This window comes from Struthio camelus, chromosome 14 (genome assembly GCF_040807025.1).
Source record: "Struthio camelus isolate bStrCam1 chromosome 14, bStrCam1.hap1, whole genome shotgun sequence".
In the NCBI taxonomy this organism is placed as follows: Eukaryota; Metazoa; Chordata; class Aves; order Struthioniformes; family Struthionidae; genus Struthio; species Struthio camelus.
This window is the reverse complement of record NC_090955.1, coordinates 4,698,118-4,722,882: the sequence shown is the minus strand read 5'-3', so window position 1 is coordinate 4,722,882 and position 24,765 is coordinate 4,698,118. Positions and strand designations below refer to the sequence as shown.

At 40.1% G+C, this 24,765-nt stretch overlaps 1 protein-coding gene across 1 annotated transcript in view; it reads right to left on the bottom strand.

The window, feature by feature from the left end:
- LOC104153258 (contactin-3) overlaps positions 1-24,765 on the bottom strand; it is a 251,764-nt gene that overhangs the window by 150,942 nt on the left and 76,057 nt on the right. The window contains exon 2 of the mRNA XM_068960388.1: positions 20,334-20,442. The gene's annotated coding sequence lies outside the window, so the exon portion shown is untranslated. The remainder of the gene's footprint in view (positions 1-20,333; positions 20,443-24,765) is intronic.

The window sequence follows — 24,765 nt, the reverse complement described above, 5'->3', positions numbered from 1 at the left end:
AATATTGTTACCAATTTCATCCAACATGCCAGTGACACTAAATACATTCTTTTCTTTTTAGTGGACTCAGGCTCCAAGAAGAGCACGTATGAGACATTCAGACTATTTCTGAAGACAGGTGGGATTTTGTAACTATCATCCCTCTTGCCAACTTAGCAAACAAAATTTACTGCTTTGGAACTGGAAATCAACTTACCTCCAGACTGGAGTTTCTGACGACTTTGTACCCTACACAAACATTTTCATCAATGTAGAAATACCTATAATCATTGCAAGCCGTTAACTGAGCCTACAGATGAAATTATGGTATTGTCTCAGGTTTTTGAATAGCCTTTCGAGGGTTTTGTTCAAAGCAAGAGGCACGAAATGAGCCTTTAGATACTTAGCAAAAGCATCGTTAGCTCACTTTTACCTTGCTCCAAAGCAACTCTCCTACAATAATCCAACCTTTACTTTGTCTTCATCAGTATATTTCTCAGCTTGCTTTTTGGGCTTAAATGAGCTATTCTGTAGCCTTCTCTTTAGCTGGATTTTTTTCTTTTTTGAAAGTCCTCAACTAAACAAAACAAAAGGTCAGGAACAATTTCACATTTTTCACAGTTGTATTTTCCAGTCCAAAAAAAAAAGTTTGTCATGTATTTCTGTCCAGTTCTGGTTCTGTTCACAGCAGCCCAAAGTCTGCCCAGTGTCATGCCAGTCCTCCAACAGGAGCACCTCAAGCTATTACAGACGACCCTTGAATAACTTCTTTGTTACAAAAACGTTAGTTTATTGGCATGTATCACGAGTAACCCAAGAATTAAAGACATACAAATAAAGCTATCTTGATCACCCAAACAGACAATTGGGCTTAATTCTTCACATTGTTTGAGAACTGCTTGGGTGTATGTACGTTGTGTTGCTCTCAAGTGCAACAGTTGCCTTTGAGAGTACAGGTTAAGAACTTCCATCAGAAATAAACAGGTTGCCAAATCTGGTACCAGCAGGTTTTTCTCAACTACCTCCTATTCCTTCTTCCATTTGTGCTTTTGACTCCCTCCTACGCCCTTGCCATTTACTGCATATTTCTTTCATTCCATATATTATTTTTATAAATGCTGTAACAGTAAGTAACAAATATTTGCCCTGGAAGTAACAGGAAAGTAGAAGTTCAGCTCTGAATGTCACTAAATATCTTGCTTTTGCAAGATAAAGCAAAAGCAACCTCTAAACCTTCAGTGTTTACCCTCATTGTCAATATTTAAGAGCCAAGATGTATTGTGAGGTAAATAGGTATCACAGAAGAGAAGGCACTGTAAGTGTTATACTTATTATCAAAGTAATATATGTGATGCTTTTTTTGGACTACCTTTCTACATTTCTTATCTAACTGAGCAGTGCCCATGATTTTTTTTTTTAATCCTTTGCCTACACCTTAAAAGAACTGCAACTTGAAAACAGTAAGTTACACCCATTGAAGGCAACTCATTCAATCCTAAGCAAGCTGTCCAAGGGGCAAAACTGGGAGGTGGCCTGCATTTCACAGCAGAAACCTTGATGGTTAGACAGCTACAGATAGAACTTTCAGATGTCCAAGTGCAGGAGAGATGAATACAGCACTAGATGATGCCATGCTGTAGAGATTCCTAGTCAGGCGGGCTCTGGTATCGGTGGATCTAACCAGGAGATAGAACATTAATTTATAGTGGCATATCTATTTTCTTGATAATCATCTTCTGTTTAAAAGGGACTCCAAATCATGACAACATAAAGTTAACCATGTACAGAGTGACTTGAATTAGTTCTTACAAGTATTCTTGACTTACACCAATTAAGAAAAAGGAAGAAAATACAGAAGAATTCCTTTGCTTAAATGGGAGGATTCCATCTCCATCCCTAGTAGGCAAGGCATTACAGGTAAACAAGTAAAAAAAGATGTAACAAAACAATACTAGGAAGTGGGTAAGGATGTACCATAGTGTCAATAAAACATTAATCACAGTTAGCTCCAGGAATCTCTCCCTGTTATCATGCACCGGAGCACAAAAAAAAGCAAACAAACAAACACACACCCAAAAAAACCAAAACACTGTTCATCAATAACATATTCAATGAAAAACAGATGTTACATTTTACTTTTCTCTTTCATGCAATTAATTATCTGGAGCTAGTGGAAAGTATTTACTGAATTGCTTTGTGGAAAGTAAGAAGAAAATGTATCTTTTCCCACCCCCTCCCCAACCACCTATTCAGGGAACTTTCAGCCATGCTGTCTGGAACCTTTAAGCAGTGGTTGCGTTTGCAGCAAAGTCCATACTCATGTTAAATGTATTCTCTGGAATATCAAAATACAGATGTGGATACAGTCCAAAAGCAAAAGAACTGATTACCAGTTCAGGCCTTCAGAGGTCAGTTTGCACTGCTAAAATGGTAAAGAGTCCAGAACAGCTTTTCAATAGGAGTAATACAACCTATCATGGTTTAGGATGGGACAGAGTAATTATATAGCCTGTGGTTGCAAAAGGTAGCAGGGCAGAGAGTTGAACTGAATAGCCCAGGAGTCCTTCCAGGCCACATTTCTAAGGGGACGTGCTGCCAAGAAGTCTCAGCTGTTTCCTGGGGTGGAACGGGAAGAGATCAGGTCACTTTGTGGCTGTGGCAAGTTCCCGGGCTCAGCCAGGGCAGGGGAGGACAGAGGAGCAAGTGCAGTTGAACCTGGGGGACAGAGCAGCAGCAGGAGGAGGAAGAGAGCATGCCGACAACGGCAAGTTTTATCGGCAGCTCAGGAGCCACTTTAACAGCTGATGACACTGAACCAGCTTGGACTTCGCTAATCCATTCCCTGTGTCAGGGACTGAAATGCAGCTACCTGAAAGATGAAGCGCATTAACTTTGTAAAAGCGCACAGATGGTTTAGTACAAGAAAGTAGGGAGTCATCCAATCAAACTCAAAATTGAAGTGTGAATTTTAAACAGACAGAATGCAATTACCCAGATAGGAACTTGGCTAGGGCACCAAGCAATTGCGGGTTTTATATCTATATTTTGGAAGTTTTATAGGCTTACACAGCTATGCCACGTAAATATCCAAAATAAAATAATAGTCAGTACTAAGAGCTGCTCAAAACTGAGCTTTTGTGTAGTGACATAATGATGAAACCTCCCTAGTTTAAAACTCTGCTGCTTTTTAGAAACTGACTGAACGTACAGACGATTCACATTTATCAAGATCTGATGTATCTAGCTAGTATTAAATTGATATATAACTGTAGACCCTTACTGTAGTCCTTGCTGAAGATGTGTATACATTTCTAGAGGACACAATACGTGTTCTTCATAAACCCAAAGCAACGTGACAATTTACAGTGCTACAGTTACCGCATTCAGCGAAGACCTGCGGTTCAGCTGCTTTAGGGAGCTCCCAGCTTTCTCCCAGTACTGCTTTGAGCAGGGTGACCTGAGAGTACTAACAAGGGAAATACCTACAAATGACTAGGAATACTTAGTCCTGTCTTGCATTGCTTTGTGATAAAGTGTCTCTTGGCACAGAGGACAGAGACCAAATCAGCAGTTCAGTTCTTACAAAAGCCAAGTTTTTCCTTTTCCTCCTCAAAAAAAAAAAAATCACTGACCTAGTTCAAACATACTTAATTTTTTAGCTCAAATAAATCTATAATGCAAGATAATATACTGAACAGTTGCATTCTGTCTTCATTTTTGTAGTTTCTCTTCTTCCCCTTGCAGGGCCTCCATAGCATCCCTGTCAGTCTAACATCTTGGGAGGCATGCTTTTCAAAACAGGAATAGCAACATGGTGCTGTAGGAGTTTGGCATTCATGTGGCATGATTTAGCCATCTGCATGGAATGAGTTAGAGAATGACAATTCCCAAGCTCATCTGATAAGAGTTTTCTGAATTATTAGCTACTGTTTTCTGTTAAGAGAAAAAATGCATGCAAAATTGACGCGACTTCACTTTTGGTCTTTCTGATTAACTACTTTCAAAGGTCTCATTGCCCCACCCAGCTAGAATTTTAAGCCACTAAGTATAAAACTCTGGATTTTCATTACACAGCAGTTTCTTACTCATTTCAGATAACTAATCCTAACAGTTTTAAGAAACCCTACAGAGAGATCTATTTCTCACTTACTTCAGATCTGCTTCAGATGCAAATTCTAATTTCGATAAATGCCAAACCCTATCTATTTTCTTTTCTTTCCTTCATTTGCTTCTACTTCCACCAGTGTTGCTACATTCCCCCCCCCCCCCCCATTTTCCCCATTACTCCACTATAATTCTGGCCTATAAAGGTAACATTTTTAGTCCTGTGACATGCTTTCCAAAGTAACATGAGCTAAAATGAATAACTGAATATGTATAAGTTGCAAAATAAACATTGGTTTAAATTCACATTTAAAGAGTGACAACATCTGCTACACTTTTACTGCATAGCACTGAACCCAAGCTCTATGCAAGCTGTATGTTGCTTAAGAATTACAGTTCGGCTATTCTTGACTTAGAGGTTGGTACTTGGAAGCTGTATCTGTGAAATCACTCACAGTTACTAGGCAACTCTGGGGGAAGGGGTTAGTCTAAGTTTCAGCAGCTTTCCTGCATGCAATAGCATCTATACACCCTGAAAGATCAGCTTACAGAAAGGGGCCCTGAAGCGTTCTCCTAGATATAAAAAAGCCTGTGTAGAGCATTGCGCAGCCTAGTTCACAAATCAGCTTTTTGTTGTGGTTTATATGTCATCTGTAAATTCTGCAAAGAGCTCAAAGCAAGCTAAGTGTCATAAATCTTGAAAGAAGCTAGTACTGCTTATAGTTTGTATATCATGAGAAGTACGGAGTAGTGCCATTGAGTTTTAAAAGGTTGAAAACAAGGGGAAGCAGCCTGGAGCCTAAAACCAGAAATGGACTAATTAAAGGGTATGATAGATACACTTCTCCAGAAGTGGATCATGTTGGTGGACAGTCACAAGGTGCCCCAGCCACAAGAAACAAGAAGAGTAAGAGGCAGGCAGCAAACGAGCAAAGCTGCATCTTGCCATCCTGGGCAACAGAAGCAGCAGGTCGTGCTGGCCTTCTCTAACAGGGGTGTGAAAAGAAGCTGCAAGATCAGGGCAAGCTTTAGAGGATTAAAAACATGGTTTTAAGCAAATGTATTACTTCATCCTTAAATTCTCCCTAGCGATAAAATTACTTCTTTACTTTGTTTTTCTATTACAAGCAGGTAATGAATTCATTATTCAAGGGTGGATTGGTAAATGAAAAGGAACCTGCCATCTTATGACCCTTGGACTCCCAAGAACATTTAGGATAATAGTGATTATAGCCGAGTGATAGAAACCGTTTGGAGATGTATCTTTTTCGACAAACAGCAGAACTGCAGGGAAAAGTGTGAGACTGGGTGACCCGCAAGCTAATCTGATGCACATATTCACAAGCTAGTGCTAGTCCAGATTCTTTGATGAAAATCAAAGCTCTAGAAATCCCCTAGAATCCTCTGGATTGAGAGGGAAGAAAAATTTCACCAACAAAATCTAGTCCATTCAACTTGTTACTAACATGAATAATAACAAAGAGCAGAATCTGCTTCTTGGAGAACATGGTAAGCATTCCAGGAAGTTTCAGAGTGTGCAAGTTTTTCCTACTAGCCTGTAATTATTGGCAGTTACTAGATGATTCTACATCAGTGGAAAGAGCCGGAGAGAGCAACTCAAAATGAACACACACACACAAATAGTAATAGTAAAATCCAGGGACATTCTCATTTTCAATGATGTTGCACAGACCATCAGAAATAAATGGCATTAGTGCACCTCAAGAAGTCCAACACAGGCTGTTTCTGTATCAGATATAATTAGAAGTACATGCCTAAATTTAAGATATGATTTACCCCATAGTATTTCAGAATGCTAGCATAGGTATTGGTCAAAGTAAACAGCAAGAGGAAAACTTCTGTTACCTTTATAGTCTTTTTGGAGGGAATTTGGTAAAGTCTTGCTTCTTTCTAAGTTAATTTTGTAGTAAGAAATCTCCTCGAAATTTCAAAAGGTTCCTCTCAAAAATAGTCAAAGTATAGCAGGGATTCCCTACACAAATTAAGGGGATTCACTATTAAATCCTTCCACACCAATATTTAAAGATCAAGATATGTTTGAGTACAATGAGATAGTGGTTCCACACCAACCAAGGAGGCAGATTTACAGGGCAGTAGTATAAAGCCTCAGTATAAAACCAGCAAGGCCCAAGACTGAATCAGTCTTTCTCATGAGTTGAAAAAAGGAAAATAGAATGCCCGAGTTGAACGTCTGTGGACTGTGTAGAGATTCAAGATTTATATTAAAATAGGAGCAGAGATCCCTGTTAAAGTATCACAAATCTAAACCTAAGCCTGGTGGGTGTCAGAACACACCATCTGTTAAATTAATACAGTTTAATTAATCAAAGTTAAATGTGTTTACATTTTTCACCTCCATATCTCCATATGCATTAATCCTACAGAATAGTGTATACCCTGCAAATGAACACTGTAGAGTCATGAGGATCAATATGTTTACAGTGAACAGCCAGCCAATGGAAATGCTGAGTTGTAAGATACATGGGAAAATTTGCAACAAGTGGCAAATATATTGCAGCAAGTATTCAATGTATCATGCAAGATAACGGGCAAGAGTAGGGCCTACGTATGGCAGCTACCATCTAGAAGATCAGCCTGTGGAGAGCTGAAGAATGCATCTCCAGAGCTAAAGCAAAAATGACTTCTGGCTGAACTAAAGATACACGTCCTTTAGCTGTCAGACTATCATACAGCAAAAAGCAGCTGTAGAAGGAAATTCAACCCATACTGACCAAAACAGATGTTCTAATTTGCCAGACAAGTTAGAAACCTTTGTAGTCTGTAATTTGGGTATTAAATACCCAAGGCTTATCGAAGCTCACTTATTTTCCTATAAAAATACCCCCCAGGCCTGCAGAAGCGATCAATTTCACTTTTCTCTTAGAACAAAGAAAGTTAATCTCCTTGCTGCAATGCTTGCACAACCTGCTGTGAAAGACCTCTGTGTAGAGAAACCGCGTCCCTGTGCTGTGGCCAAGATACTCAGCAGCTATCTTCAACTCCTAAGGTAACGTTTCCTGGTTTGGGGTAAAGAGAGGGTTTCAGAACAGCGTCTTTACAATACGTACAAGCGGGGGAAGACCTGCGCTGAATTAGATCCAATATAGGCCTAATAACAGTGAACCAACTGGCCTTGAATTCTCACTCCAGTAACTGTATTATTTGCCTTGTAACAGCGTGCAGAGCCTCCATCATGAAGGGTCTCATTATGAGACATGTACAGTACCGATGGCCAACAAACTTAAAGATGACGTGACGATTTCATAGAAAGACAGATGACCTGCCCTCTTTGTCCCATTCCCACTACAAAGGTTTTCCAGATGACTTCATAAACTGTTCATAATGTATTGATTTTATTCATCGCTATACTTATTTACATTGCTACTCAAGCAAAACAAATATGCTACAGGTGACCATAGAAAAATGATCTGCTGTTAGCATCGCTATTAGCTTATACATATAGTCAAGCTATTCAGAAAAATATACATACAGTCTAGTTTCTGGCAAACAATGTTTTTCTACATAGCATCAAAATCTGGACAGTATTTTTGAAACTAAACGTAACAGCAGATTACATTTACCATTTAGAAGCAGAGGATTAGTCTTGTCAATTTAATCAGATATTCATGTTTTATAGCAAGCCCTCCGGTAGGGCACACAGCTACAGACCTGGAGAGCAGGGTCAGACCATCCCTGCACTGGAAATATTCTGTTTGTACAGCAGATTTTAATGTGAACAAAGCTTTTTCCTTCATTGTGAACTATGCTGAAAGACTACTCTAGGAGATAGATTAAATAAAAGGAGAAACCAGCCATACTCATGCTAGCAATAAGCAGAACTATTAGCCAACATAGAAAGTCAAATTCGAAAAGAAAGCAGGTTAAAGCCCCAAAGAATCACAACAGAGAACTCCTGGACTTGTAGTTAGAAACAAATGCTAACTCCATAAGCAAACCTGATTAAAAGTTCACATCCTGTCTTGTCAGCTCCACATAAGAACACACAGTCAGCTGGACCACTACCACTGCTGCCGAATTTGGAAACTACTGGGTGCGGGCTACTTCCCCTCATACAAAGGAGATTTGCGACTGAAGGAAAGGTGGGGAGGAGAGAGAAAAGAGAGGAAGAGAACAGTGTAGTTCTGCCACGTGCAGATGCGTTGTTTGTGCCGAGTATTGCAATTCATTTCTACTAGCCAAGTTCTTGTACGCTTTCTGTGGTCATGCAGCTTGTATAGTGGCAGTATAATACCGTCATTAAATTTAAAGCCTACCTGGTACAGGAAAATGGGGCACGTAGCTTTGTACAACAGAACTGGACTTTAAAAAAAAGATTTTTTGAGTTTTGAAGATAAGATCAGGTAAGCAGTTTTTCGCTACATGATTAATTCTATTCCCTGGTGATAACATCCAAATGATGCATAGGCAGCATGCTTCCTAGACAGACACAGCACAGCTTGTTTGGCTTACTGCGACCGTTCCTTCCTACCACACTGTGACACTGCAAAGCTCATCTTCCTCTTAACCGAGTCCTGGAACTCCCCCCCTCCCCCCCGATAATAAACAATGGATTTTGCTTTGCCATGTCTCTCTCTATGTCTCGTGCTCATAAGATCAGAGTTCATCGTCGCCATAGAGAGGTCTCAGCATCGTTCATCAGATTGATATTTACATATATAGAGTACCAGAAATATCAAAAAGAAATACTAATCAGAATTCTCAGTTAGGCCAAAGTCATCCACCTGGGCTTCTGGAAGTCCTTCATACACTATCAGTTGTTCAATACTTTTCACTATGCTCAAGGTGGGCACACAGGTGACACATTAAAATGAAAAGGCATAACGAAATAGCTATAAGAACAAAAAATAGGGTATAGAAAAGCTTCCATCTTACAGCGGATAAAAGAAGGAGTCAGAAGCAAGCCAGACATGGCAACGCTAGCTCCTACCTCCATCTACCCAGAACATAGACCACAGCTACAAAGAGCTTTCTCCAAGTATTCACAAATAGCCACTACGAAGCAGTACTAAGTACATTCCCTTCAACATAGACTACACCAAGCTTGAATTCACACCAGTTACATTAGCAGAGATTTCGCCTGGCTGCAGAGAGTTTCTGAGATCAGTGGAGCACCCAGCAGAGTTAGGCACTGAAATAAGGTCAAACCCATGCAGGACCCAGACTGCAGCAGTCACACTCACAATTTGCTCTGCAATTTGCACTCCACAAGATATGTGACCTTGTGCAAGCACATCATCGACAGACCATATTTCAAAGGTAGAGTGTGCAAATCATGTTTTTTAACAATCAGTTCTCCTGTCCTGTCTCAGCAACTCACACACTGAGGAACAAAAAGAGAAACTGAAGGACACCTCTTCAGTATACCGCGTGGCTCAGCAGTTTGGTCGCTCACCTTAGAAACAGCAGCCTCCAGCTCAGTTCTGTTCCTTACCTGATTTCCACCTTACCATTTCTCAGGTAGGTGTCCTGAATCCTGGGAGATCTGGGCAACCGCATGTGATTGCTCCTTCTCAGATATTTTAGTAGCTACTGCGTGTTTTGGAGTGGCTCAAACCTATGATTTGCCTCTAGTGCTCCACCTGCCCCCGCTGCCGTGCACACAGCTGCCAGCTCCTGAACCTGCAGCTTCCACCTAAACACACTCACCCTCCGTGCTGGGCCAGGATGCTCCTTAAGAAGATGAAGATACATGAGCAGAAAGAGAACAAGAAAGAGAGGAAGGAGAAACAGGCTGTGACTACTGTCAATAGGAAAGAGAAGCTGCAGACGCTGCCACTGAAGTTGTGGGGGAGCAGCAGCCCACCTGTATGCTGACAAAGGGCCAGGCATAGGAACAGCAGCCAGGTGGAAACACTCAGCAGGCTAGTGGCTGGGCTACAAACAATCCATCACTGTAAACACAACTGATTTCCCAGTGAAGAGTGAAACACCTGGTTCCTAATGCTGTTGTGGTCTACATTTACCTAACCATCAAGAGCAGGAACAGAGTACAGAGCATTAGGGACACACAGATTACGGTGATTAGGGCAGTCTCCTCAGAGATGAGATTGGGAACAAATTGCTCCAGAGAGGAAAAGAAACTGAAAATTTATGTCTCCTTATTCTGCATAAGCAACTACTAAGCTATTGCTTAAATAAGAGGCAAGGGAGAAAAAGAAAGAGCGGCTGGCTAGTCTTCCTGAGGCAGTATTGTGAATGTTAGCCCTCCAAAGCATATCATACAACAGAATTTGTTTGAGTGTTTCATTTTGGTGAGAAAGAGTGAAAAAAGATAAATCAATTTGACCTGATCTAGTTTTTCTCCCCTTCGGCTCACCTGATAAAGCAATTTAGGTAACAAAGTCAAACAGAAAACAAGTATTCCCCTCACCTTCTTTGTGCTGCAGCAAACGAGCAGATTCAGCTGCAAGCCCAGGCACTGCTTTGCAACTTGTAGAATAATTTGCACCTGTGAAAATTGTGCTGAATAATACACCTGCCTTGGAACTGCAGCATTTTTTACATGCTGAACACAGGGACCAATGACAACCTGCTGCTCAGGGCTGTAAGGTATAGAGTTCTCCATCTGGTTTTCCCTCTGTACTGAAGAGGCTAACTCAAGACCACGCCACACGTGGTTGTGCAGATCACTTGGCCAACTCCGTAGCAGAGATGATTAGTGAAAGAGAGAAGAGATCTTTCCTCTAGGGGCTCTGAAGGCAAGTAGAAGACAGACACTAGCTGAATAGTATCACTGTGTAAGTCAGGAGGAGTTTATTCTACAGCTGAGTAACAGTTCTGCTTCTCTTGCCATAAAGTGATCAAATGAATTGTTGCTCTCAAAAATGGAATGTTGAATTTTGTTTGAGTTCGTGCTTCATCCCCAAATGCTTCAGTGATTTATGATCCTAAGACTAAAGCTAAAGAAACACAATTCCCTTAACTTCCTTGTAAAACTGTGTCCTTCTGAGTTGGAAGAAAGAATGGGTCATTGGTTTTCATTTCTTCTTCTGTTCCATCATAAATTTCCCATGTGAATTTAGACAACTGTCTTTACCTGCAACTTCAGCGCTATTTAGGTAACTAGTTCAGATCTGGAAGCTAACAAGCCGCTAGGTTTCAGCACTTCTCTCCTTCACTGGGGTATGGTGAGAACGAATGTATGAGCTTTTGGCTAGCTCAGGTAGCAGAGTAACGGGTTGATCAATAGCTAGACCAAATTCAAGCTATCTGTTGATGGATGGCATGAAGGGGTACACCAACAGAGTTCAGCAAAAACTTAATGAAGCTTTTGCACAGCAGGAGCTAACAGCTATTATCACCTCACTGCTTTACGCATTCATCAGATGACTCGTGAGGTGTGGCGAGGAAGAGGAAAAAGCAGGGGCTTTTCTCTGTTTCAAGCTGATATCCTGATTAAATAACTAATTTGATTGTAATTAAATTGCTGAGATTGTGTGCACAGCATTCCCAACCGCTTGCCATAGTACACTAGATGACAGCACTAAGGGACCAGAGCAGGCCTCCAAAAGCAGACTACAGCATCCGAGAATTACAATGCCTCCTGGAGCTTTTCTCCTGCGGGGACCATTGCTCATTTCATCACGTTTGAGGAGGCTGTGCTGGAAAGCTCTAGAAGTTACCACTAGCTGAACTCCCAAGTGAACAAGGCAATTTTATCCTGATAATTGCTAAGCAGGCATAAAGGCAAGGTTTCTTCTTCCTGTTTCTTACCAGACATGGTGATGCTCCGATTGCTCAGTTTTCCTTGCTATTGTTCATTTGCACTGTGCTAGAAAATGGAAAACAGTTCAACACAGGCAGACCCAGGGATGGATTCAGACAAATTTACCAAGGAAGCAGACGACGGAAATGGTCAGCATGATAAGTGGCAGAAGGAAATGATCTTATTCGCTTTGACTCACTTTAATTGCCAGCAGTTCAATAGCTTAATTGCAAAAGTTTGCATTAAAAGATCTGCAACGAAATCTACAAGGCACTGCAGAAAAGAATGCTGCAATCATTACACCCAGGGAGCTAGCTCTACGTTTCAGACACTCTTGTGCTAAGAGAAAACGCTGAGCTTCCGGAGTTCAGCATCTTCCTATTTCACCCCTGCTGCTCCTTTCCAAGGACTAAACAGCAAGGATATTTTCTCACTTCCTAAAACACAGTACTGTTTTCCAGAAAACTGTCTGCACACCTTTCAAAAAGGACATTGTTGTAGGTTGCATCAAGATGATTAGTCTGGAAGCCCCTGCATACATCAACCTGAGCCTTGCTCTGCAAGTTCTATGTTGCCATTTTTTATTTGGAAACCAGTCCTGCTCCTTTTTGCCAGCTTTGTTATTTCTTTCTTGACGCTACCATACAGCTTTGGGCAATCTGTCCCCTGCTCCCTCCTTCTCCTTGTTTCTCATTTTCTCTGACCAGATACATTCCTCGAGTAGCAGTGAAGTTTGCGATAATCCTCGGGCTTTCACATTTGCACGTTTCCCATTTGTTGCCAATTCTGCAGAAGTTCAGGATATATATGTATATTTAAGTACTCATCATCAGATATTCATAGATGCATATGGGTGACATAAGCAACCTATACACACATATATGCATGTAGATATACTTCCTTTAGAAAGAATCATCCATCCTAGTTTGCTAACGTGTATGATACCTGTATACTTATAAATTTTTCTTTTAACTGAATTTTTACGAGAAGCATAGCAAATTGCCCGCCTAACAGTTTTTCTCAGCAAAAATAAATTTACAGATGCAGTTTACTTTCAAACATTAAATCAATTTCTTTTTTGGAAGTTTTTATCCCAGGTTTCCTTCTAAGTGACTGTCATTTAATTTCAGAAGAGTTTATTGCTGCCATATACTGACTTTGCAGATAATCTTGCAAACGTCTTAAAAGAAAAGGGACATAAGGTTTTCTTGTTCAAATCTTTACTACTTATCACCTTTCTTCCTGAGATTCCCACATAGAGTACATTGCCTGTTCCAGGTGTATATATGACTAACTGTTGACACAACAGAAATAATTATATTTACGGTTGAGATTACTATTCCTGTTCTCATCCATTCTTGAATGACATAAACCCCGTTATTCAGATTAGCATTCGGTATCCTAGTTTTAATTTGTTTTTCAGCACTGTTGGTAACGGTAACTTATGAGAGCACATGTATAGTGCAAAAAGATAATGCAATAGCCTTTTAACCTATGCTTTAAAAGTATAACTTGAATTGAATATACGTAGTTCAAAGTAAGAAAAACAGGTTGTCATTCCGCTTCAGGGCTCTTGTGTTCAGATGAAAAACCCCACAGCTGGATGATAACCATGTACTGATGTAGTAGAAAACACAGCTTACTACTTCCAGGTTGTTTAGGAAATTGTTGAGGGGCTGGCTTCAAACGTTAAGAGCCAGTGACATCAGGCATCATCTGCCCTCAGCCAGCCTCCAAACAGCACCATAAACCATAAACCCATGTGCTGTGGTTACTTGGTCTGTATGCCTGAGCCAGTTCCTATGTGCAGATCCAGAATTAGTGATTGTACAGCGTAGGTGCCTGGTCCACTCCATTTCCTGTGATAACCACAGTAGCAGGCTAAGGCTCCTTCCGTAAACCACTTTTGGGGCATGTATTCGTAAATTTCCAGAGAAATACTGCATCTCTGCGAATTTCACTGTAATCAACGGCAGCTGAACGCTTAACACCTTTACCGCTTTAACTAATACTAAATCTACTTGAACCTCGAGTGCAAGCGAAAAGGAGGCATTCAGGTAAATCTGCTTTGTAAGCTTTAGAGCTGCTCTGAATCTTAGTTACAGTTCTCTGAAACACACACACATACTCCTTGATTACAAAGTCAGCATTAAAATTACATTATACAATGTGAATGGGGTCAACAATGCTAGTAAACAAGAGGTAAAAGCAACCATTAAAAAACACTTGCTGATGACTAATCTTTGTACTCATTGAGGAGGCCAGGTAGGTCACTGAATGTGAAATGCTGAGCTCAAGAAATACAATCAATTATTAATTGTCATAATTTATTATTTATTTCCACAGTGCAACAGTTTACCTAGAGCTTTATAGGCAAATAAAAGGATCAGGGTACTCAAATCAAATTTATGTTCTGACATTTTAGTTTGGTATCCTTTATAGCCAACGTTGTATCATAAGGTTAGGATAGAATTCAAAAGGCATTGAAGTCACCGGCATAGCTCCTCCATAATTATCATAGTAGCCCGGTAAGGTTCTCTAATCAACTTATTTCCTATCATTCCGGCATGACTATGATTAACCACCCCAGATTAACCTCGGGGGTTCCAAGCTGACCCACACTGCTGCACTCACCAGTATTTTACGGATGTATTGCATATGGAATATTCTGAGGCATTTTTTGCTTTCAGAACACTGTCTGGAAAACTTGCCCCAGTTTCCAGTGGAGAGAGAATGGGAGGGGTAAGCGTTAACACTGCAATGTCTGCAATTGTTTGGGTTGACATGGTAGGAAATACAATGCAAGTCTTGGACAAAAATGTGAGTTACTCATCCTGTAAATTTAAAGTTATATTCATACAGAGCTAGTCTAAATCTAACAATGGCCTTGGTCTTAAAAATTGTTGCTCACATGAGGAATTATAATCAAAAGGACCAGTGATCTGCAGATCTAGATCCTATGTTCACTCAGCTAAGACTAATATCTCAAAGACACAAACACGCACACGCACACGAGACTTTTGGCATTCCTCTGCAGATTAGGGTGAAATTTAGTCCCAGTGTAAGCAAGGGGAATTCTTCCTTTTATTTGATGGGGATAGGCATTTCGTTCCTGGGGAACTAATTGTTATTCATTATATAAAGTTAAGAAATGATACAAATTTTTTTCAGGATTGAAGCCTTGGAAAACGTTGCTCTTGGTTGCAAGTTGAATTATAGAGGCCTAGTTATATCCCACAGCAAAGTTTATTGTGAAATTTGAGGAAGAAGATTTTCGTTAAGCTTTGTTTTCTGTAAATGAAGGCTAACCTTCTATGAAAAGAAAAACAAATTATGTTGACTGATGATTTTTTTTTAAATCTACAGTTCACTAATGTTGTTGCATTCTAATGCATACTAATGGATTCTGTTCCTTATTCACCGAAAACCAGCATTTTACCTCATATATAACATCAAACTTCAGACCAATTCATTTGTTCAGCCACAGTCTGGACTAATATAAATAGGTGGGAGTCTATTAAAACATGAAGCTCAATGATCTCACATCAGCAGAGAATGCGTTTTGCTTTTAAACACAAGATGCTGACAGAGAGCTTACAGACACAAGTATGAGTGGTAAAACACCACAGTGGTAGAAGTGCATGTTATTTGTCTGTTTTATTAAAGAGCAAATTAATTCCCTGCTTGGAGGGCAAGGAACATTTGGCATCCACAGTATGTGTTGCCTAAACCCCTTGGGAAGTAAAACTCTCATCAAGATACAGAAAATGAAAGCCAACTGCTAGGCTTTTTCAGAGTGTCACTGAGGATCCAGATGCTGGAGGCTGCTGCTTTAAAGAGTACATATTGCCTAATAGTCTAATTCCCTAATCCAGAATTAGAGTATTAGGCCATACAAAGAGGATGACGGAGCATTAAAACGCCTTGCATGGCAAATTAAGAGGGAGCCAATACTTTATTTCTAAATATAAGTAGTAGAAAAAAAAAAGAGTCCAATATTCCTTGGTTATTAATGAGATCTTTGCTTGTTTTTATGAGTCCCCCTCCACTTCAGAACAGAGTGCTGGTGATGGAGCACACACTGGGTATTTACAAGCGGGGAGAAATGAATAGCCTGTCTGATTCTGACAAATTATCCTTGAAGAAGAAAATAACTCCGTAAGAAATATAGTTGGTGTTAAGCTTAATAAAAACAGACCCTGACGGACTCCCTGTGGGCTTCTGACAGACCTTTCTCATGTGCTCTATCCTCACTCCTGTCAAAGAGCCTCCATGAAGTTATAATACCTATGAAAAAGAAATTCTTTTCAGCCACTAAAATATAATTTCTTCTCCCCTCCCCCAGAAGAGAAGAGAAGCCAGCAGGTAAAATCCCACCTGATGTTGTAATTGCTGGATGAACTTACAGTTCTAGCAAAATTCTAGGAACTTAAGAAACTCCTAGTTTTTCCAGGGATTAAGCAAGAGCAGTTAAGAATGTGCTGTTTTATATGCCCTTAGGATTAGCTTACAACAAGGAAAACCATGCATACTGTTTAGTTTCATGCAAAAGTGTTTCAAAGGGTCATATGGAGATACTGCATAAATTAATGTATTGAATATATATACACATATATATGTATATGATACATGGAATGTTAATCTCTGTCATAAAGAAGATGTATCACCTTTCACTCATTTTGGTGATCACTTGCCAGGATTTTGACTATTTTTGTAAGCAGCTAGCACGTCCTCGGAGTCTGAGAGCCATTACTCGCTCATAAAAAATAAATTGCCTTTCTAGGGAGACATGGGGAAGGATGGAAAAATGAAAGTTATTGCAATGCACCAAGAGGTGTGGGGGTGACAGGGATAGAAGAAATCAAGGAGATTGCTGAGAGTGCCCCCAGAGCTGCAGGGAGGCCACCAAGAGCCCTGCGGGAGCAGGTTTGTGCTAAAATTGTAGTATTGCCCTGTGACAGCATGAAGCTCTGTGTGGACACATCGTTTCTTTCTTAACCTCTTTCCCTCCTGATGGAAACACCTTGCTATGGGAAGAATATGCTCTCCAGGATATGTGCAGCTCCCAGCTACCTCACCAGGCTCCGTGCCCTTGTGTCTGGGGAGGAACTGGTGCCTGAACTCATTTTTAGGGCTATGACCCTCTGGGACATCTACGTGGAGGGAATCTGTCTGCACTCCCGGCACAGCGTGCGGAGAGGGGCCGGAGTGGAGCTCCAACAGATGAGTGTCCCCACTGACTGCGAAATGACTGAGGTACCAAGAGCTGGGGTAGTCCCTGGACAGGCAGAGTCCCCACCCAGGGACTTCATCAGCATACCTAAAGCCCAGGTTTCCTTTTTTTTTTTTTTTTTTCCTTCCTGTTCCCTCACCAACCCCAACACTTTCAGTTCATGCTACACATTATATAGGCAGACCGATTCAAACTCTGACTTACCTGCAGTTTCAGATTCTCAGTTTTGTGGACCATTTTGCAGCAGCAGTTACTGCTCTGCGGTGGTGGTTGCTTGGTATCCTCTCCTCCAGTGTTGTACAGGCACAGCAGAAACTTCCATCCCATGGCCCTGGCAAGTGCCTGCAGCCCATCCCTGTAGGGTTTGTGAGAGCCCCTCTGGGGCACCACTGATAAGCTGACTTACTTTGTTGCTATAACCACCATCATCCATACGTTATATTGAACTCTGTTAAAACTGTAAATTTAGCAGCAAATCTGCAGCAATAGAAGTTGCTTTTGTGCGGTTTATGGAAGTCTGGAACAATTCACTTCCTTCTACCCACAAGGTTTTCACCAATACTCAAAGATCTTCTATCCCCCACACCAGGAAAGTCTACTCCTAGCTTTGTTTGAATATCTGTTGATGAAGAAATCTTTCTGCTATGAAATCTTTGCACTACCCCATACATGCTTATTGGAAACAGGCACTACGCGATTCAAAAGTAAGAATAGTCTTCCTTCTGCCTTAATGCACCTTGCTTCCGAGAACGCGGGAAGGAATTTCACAGCTTGCCAAAGAGAGACCCAGCTAACATGGGGGCTATATTTCAGGGTACCCAATTTCCCTATAGCAATTCTCTTTCTTAAAAATAGTCAGTTGATTTACTTTCCGTATAGGTCATATTCCAAATGTTGAATATTGCATTATCTCCACAGCAAATATTCCAGGCTGAGGGTGCCTGATATTTACAGACTAATGGCATGTTACGGAATTGATTTTCCATCAGCAATTTCAGGGATATCACTCCTCCTTTGTTCTTCTAATAGATAGCATCACCTTTTATAACCTCTCCTCTTTACATCTATTAACTGGCATGTATATTCCTCTCTCCTTCCCCTTCATTTTTTCATATACTAGTATAACGTGATATGAACCTAGTTTTTCAAGTAGGTAATAGCTTAATAATTAGGAGGCCGGCAAGATCCAGGTACAAGTATTTTTCCGCATACAAGAAGAAAGTGCTGGGCTGGGACTGCTGCCTTCTCAATATAAAAAGAATACCAGGCACAGTGCATTAACAGCACTGGATTTGATACAAAAAAATTGGATTTGATAGAAAAATTACAGCTTGAAGTTAAGAATCTGATTTAAGAGAATACCTAAATCTCGAGTTTAGAAATTCTATTTACGCTATTAATTCCTAGTAGTTTCTCTCAGATGCATTTGCACAACTATAAAAATATGCATATTATGTAATAATATAAATTTTAAAATGCATCTTGGAACATTTCAGTGGCCTTTGGGTTACACCCTGATTGATTTACATCATTAAAAATAATTAATATATTTTAAATCATACAAGGAGAGGACATTTTCTGGGATATCTGGATCCTTGCAAATAAAGAAGCAGCTAAGAAATGACAGAAGATTTTGAAAAATGTGGTATTAACAGATATTAAGGAAAGGGAGGAAACAAGCTCCACATTTTTGTTTCTGTGAGCTCTTTGGTTACTTTTGATAGCTTTTCCAAACCTAAGAGAACCACTCAGTATTCTGCCCACCCCAGAAGTAAACATACTCCCATATACTTGGGGAAATATTTTATGTTGAAATTACCAGCTTGTTGAATTGATATCACCTAGTCTGTCTCTAATGTATTCTACTCTGTTCACAATCTATAATATCATCCACAGTTATGCAAAGCTGACTGAAGGTTGTGCCAAGTTCAAATGAAGTGTCTATTTATCAATTGCAGGTTTCCTAGCTGGAGCCTAGGATGTTAACACTGAATACACCTAATAGCATTTTTCAAACTCAAACAGTCTTGGCTTACTGCTGAGCATTTTGAAACAGAAATCTCAACTGATATGGACCTTCTACACTAGAAAATATCTACCTAGCATGCTATAATTACACGCTTTTATAATACACACTTCTCCCCGTAAGACTAAATAAAATAAGGGACCAAGAAGTCCAAGTGGTCCACAGAACAGACAGCAGAGTAGAGTCTTGTAGGAGCCAAAGGATACTTGCTAATTATATAAGATCTATATATGATTCTAGTTTCTAGAGATGATTTACTTTGCATACATCTCTTGTCCATTGGACAAAAATATACAACTTATAAACCTGCTTGCCTAAAAAACAAGGCCTGTTGAATCCACCTCACCTCGTTGTCCTCTCCTCCCTCATATAACTTTTGAGCTCCATGAGCAATTTCAACCAATTTGAGTGACTGTGTATCCATCTCAAATATAAGACATGACTCCAAGTTCCACAAAAATAAGAATGAAGAAAAGTAGGAACACACACTGATTTGGCATTAAAAAAATTAAAAAGGCAAACGACCTTCATTTTTCCTGTCCCTTTCCTCCTATACAGGAAGATGTTATGAATACCTCCATTGTGTGAAGAACTTCAGGTGGAGTTCTCACTTTACTAGGCACTAGAGAATCTAACTACAACACACAAAACTGCAAGAAAGCAGGCTTCATTAGTTTCATTGCTCAAGGTAGTGTGGGTTAATACAGACGTTCCATTTTTAAAATGTCGTTTCTCTGAGCACAGAGACTGTCTTGTAGAATTAAAGTTACAAAGTATATGGGCCCCTTGCCAGTTCAAGGAAGCACAAATTAAGGCTCTGATGTTACTAGCATTTATGCATGTGCTTAATTTTACAAACCTGTGGGAGTGGTCATAAATCTGAACTGGAACATATTTGTAAGTGTTTGCAGATTGGGGACTATGGAAGCAAACATCACTTTGTGATACTGTGTATTTGCTCTATGTGACTGAATATTGCACTTGAAGATACACATTTGGAATGAAATTGGAAGCAGGCATTTAAGGATTATGAAACGAACATTCTGATTTTTCAGTAAGTAAGTTGGTGTATTCAGGTTTAGCAAACTGTACACAAGTTGCTGTCGCCTTTAATTTCTTTAAAAATATGACACTGGTCATTTTGGAGAGCAATCAGTGGATGCCAATTCGGGTATGTGTCAGCAACTGCAAAGTTAGACCCCCTATAACAGAGGAAAAGAAATGGATTACCTAGGGGTACGTACCTACCAGACCTGGCCACTATTCATTTCCAGTATTTTCCTTCACACTTTTCTTCCTCCTTCTCTAACAGTCCCATGCTGCATTCAGAAGTGCCAGCTTTGGGTGTTCGCTCTGAAAAGGAATTTAAGGGAATACTCAGAATGTTTTGCATATAAGGATACTTTCCCAATCCTCAGGAAGCAAGTATAAAATGAGCCATCAATTTAAAAGCAGAAATAGGTGACCAAGGCATCAAAGAGTTGAGAAGACAGCACAGCGGGGTCATCAGAGCAGCCGAGGCAGTGACAGAAGTCGGGGACTACTGCAGCCAGAACTGTGGCAGAGGCAAAGGGAACAGGACTCCCGCCTCCAGGCAACCAATTCGGAGCTCACTCTGCCAGTTCAGTGGCAGCAGCTCTATTTGGAGGGCCAGTTTAGGCTGGCTCCCTCAGGTTTGTAAGAGTGCGTCCCACTGCAGAGCCTAGCTGCTGAGATGTCATGACCATAGATGTCAAACTTCTCTGTGTATTTATGCAGCCAAGGTCTGCAGCCTTGTGACCACACGGGGGTCTTGTTCTTAGTATTTCAGAATAAAAGGCCAGGTCTTGAGCTTGCACAAATCATGATAACTACATGGAACTCTACTGATTTATACCAGATGAAGTTTTGGCACTGAAATTCCTCTTTGGTTTCAGACTACAGAGCTCCAAAGCACCAATTGTATCTTCAGGAGCACTTAACGGGGTATCAAAATTCCCCTTAGGGGATTTAAACACAATTTGTTTGAAGGCATAATCCGACCTACTGTAAAAACGTGTGTACCGGAAGGGGTATAGACTCATCTGAAATTCAGCACAGATACAGTCAGATTACAGCTCAGATGAATCAGAAACATGCTGCAGGTTCTCCCCATTTAGAACTCCACGATGGTATAATTTAGGTCTAAATACTGCAGCATGCATTTGTCTTTGACATTGAACTACTACATATTGTTTGAAAATAGAAGCAGGCTATTTTTCAAACCCTGAAAAGATGAACAGGTAAGTAAAGCTTCCGAGGAATGTTTTACCACACGAGCTCTTCTTCCAAACACAATTAATGAAAATCTATATAACAGTTCTAGAAATAATTTACTGCTAAAATAGACTTTGAGCCTGATTCTCCCCTTATTTACATTAACATAAATTGGGAATATCTCCCCTGAATCCCCAGGCTAAATCATCAGCTGATTTCTGTTACCTCACTGAAGTAAAACTAATGAAACAAGAATTAGACCCCTTTCATTAACTGCTATATATTCTTTCACATTTGGAATTAAGATGATACCTTACTATAAGGCTAATCAAAAATTGTAGCCATTCTGCTGAATGACTTCAGTGACCTTTGTTTGCTATTAGAAATGGCTGCCATCTACATCAGCATGTCTCATACTTTCCATTTTGATTAATTTTTAAATATCTTGCATGTGGATGCTAACAAACTTGCCGACACTTCCTTAACACTCTCAGATAATGGACGCTATATGAAAAAACACAGAAAGCCCAATACCAGATACAGTTCTGTGTCTGAGGCTTCTCAGAATAAATTCAGCGTTAACAAAAAGGTGGAAGAGCAAGTAGGGGCAGGAGAGGGGGAAAGAAGCTGCAAATGCAGGTGTCATTTTTGCTTGATTAAGGATTCCTTCAGGACCACAGAACAGAACATTTTGAAAAAGCCCTGCAAAATTCAATCTCAGAGGGTTCAGGAAAAAGCTACTGACGCTCTCCCCATTTGCTGGGAATAAAGCTGAAAAGAAACTTCCCTTGCTATATTTTTCATAGACTGCCATTATTATGCCTACATGCTTGTTTTCCTCTGCTGTGTTTTTTGGAAAACAACCTCAATCTTTTCAATGGCATCTGCAGAAGGATGCAAAACACTCTTTGCACACGTTTTGTAGCTGTTAGCCTAGTTTCCAGTCCATAGGATTTTCCGTAAATTTGAACTTACTCGTTATGCTGAAGTATCTGCTTCCCATTAAAGTCTGATTAGATTTAATGCCTAACTTCTGTAGATTTCTTAGGAAATCCCAGCTATCAAGCATAAGTAATTTCCAAATACTTTGAAGTCCCATAACTTGCAAATAAGAAAGTATATTTGGAGTAGCAAAGAACTGTTAAATCACAATGACCTAAAATGAAGCTAACCTGAACTTCAGAGACACTTCAGTTAAAGCTGGAGGTTCGAACATTTCAGATCTTTATAGTCTGTCCCACAGGCTAGGAACGTAATAGAGAATTTTAAATATGCAATACAGGTAGTAAAATGTCTAGCACCTGCATAGCACATACACATAAAAGGGTATGGGTCCTGCAGATATTTGGTTAAAAACAGATATTTGGGTCACAAAAAGATTTATAACCTGAAGTAGTTTTCCCTTTGCATTTTGTACTTGAAGAGATGCCCAATGAATAATAAAGAGACAGAAAGTGATTTTTCTGTCTGGCCACATTAGAAGCAGTAGAGTGGCATCCCAGGAGGGAACACCGGCTAGTCGACCAGTATGTCTCAGAGCAACCTTGATTATTATAGAACTGCTCTGTCTCCCCTAGGTATTGCCCCCAGTTTGTTGACCAAAAAAACAAGTTTAAACTCTGGATGCATGCTAGTGCTAGAGGATGGCACGTATTCTGACTGCAGGAAACATATGATGACTTCTATCACGTATTCTGGACCTCAAAATAATCTTGCCTAGAATACAAGGGAGGATGCAATAGAAGAAAAAGAAAACCCAGAGCCAGACCAGTGACATGAGTTGCATGTATAAATGCTTTCAGCAAGCGTAGGGGGAAAAAAATTCGATGTTCAAGTTAAAACAGGTAGTAGTTTTAAGTCAGAGGGCAAGAGCTAGACCGACGACAGACTACAGCAGATTACTCAGTCTTTCTCACACTATCCTGACACTACGTTACAATGTCTGTATCTTTTTGCACTGACGGACTGTTCTTTTTTGAATGGTATCTCTGCAGTATCTTTGCAGCAAAACACAAACAAGGGCTGTCTGTTTTTTTCTTCATAATCATCACCATTTCGGCTTCCCCCATCAAAATCCTGCTTTACATTCCTGCCCCTCCTCTCTCACTCTTGTGCTTATAATTTTTTAGGGGTAGCAGGGCAATGTTACCTTTCCTATCTTACAGCTTATTTGAAGAGTCTTACTGCAGCACTGCTGCAACAATAAATAATAATTATTAACCATAAAAGCAAAAAAATGATTATAAACTTTGATCTTGCTTCCAGTGAAATCAGTGGTAAAACTGTCATTGACTTCCAGCTAGCAAGAGCTAGAGAGTTTTTCTTCATCCTCTTCGCAAAGTAAAGAGGGAGGAATTACACTTCAGCGTTAACTAGTAAAGGTAGTATGCAGGTAATTTTTACCCTGAATTAGTGATCCAACAGCTAACACTATGACATTCTGCATAGTCTTATTAGAGTGTTGGTCACAACTAACCTGACTTGGTCCTTTAGAAATTCAAGAAAACCCTCCGCTTTCCTCTCCTCTCCTTTAATGTAGTTTTCCTTCTTTCCTTTCCCTTACCTTCACCTCAGTGCATTTTAGGAGTGAAGGCATCTTTAACTTGGATTACCACTTTGTCTGAGCTACAGCTTTTCCTCATGGTGGTTAAATCAAGCTGAGAACAAGATCCATTATTTAAGCCAGGTTCACTCCTCACAAAAGATACTCTCAGATACATCCACAAGGCTTTCTGCATACATACATGAATAAAGCAAATTGTATGGAAAATGGAGGCTGCATACTTAGAGGAAAGATGTCTTTGCACCAGTGATCTGACCTCTTTTTAAGCACACACCTAATGTCTATCTTTGAAACCAGGAACTTAAGAAATGTGTCTTTATGCACAGTCCATATAGCACACTTCTATTCCACCTTATTCACAATTTCAACAAAACACGACAACATGCAAAACCTCATGAACTGATTCTACTTACAGGCCTCCAGACTACGGGTATTTGTTCTTGTCTTTTAGTCTGGACTTCAGTACTGTATGTTTTGGTCCCTTTGGCATGTTTGTTTTTAGATTATGACATGAACTTTGATTACCCCAATCTTAGCATAATAAATTCCAGGATATTCAGTTGCCTCCTATTACTGTTCATACCATTTCATTAACCATAAGGAAGAAAGAGCAGTAAGGTAAGATTTCTGTTAATACACTGAGAATCTTTTGAGGAAAATGGGAGGTTCATCATGGTTTTATTGTCTTTGAAAAATGAATCTGCAGAATTCTGCCTTTTCTCTGAGATGCCTGGTGACTGCAGTTTCTCATCTTCCTCATCAGTTGCTTCTGTAGCAAATTAAACCACAATTCCCAAGAAGGTATGAACCCTTTCTAAGCACACACCAAGTGCCTTTCTTTGAAAGCTGACATTTGAATAGTGCTAGACTGCACAAAT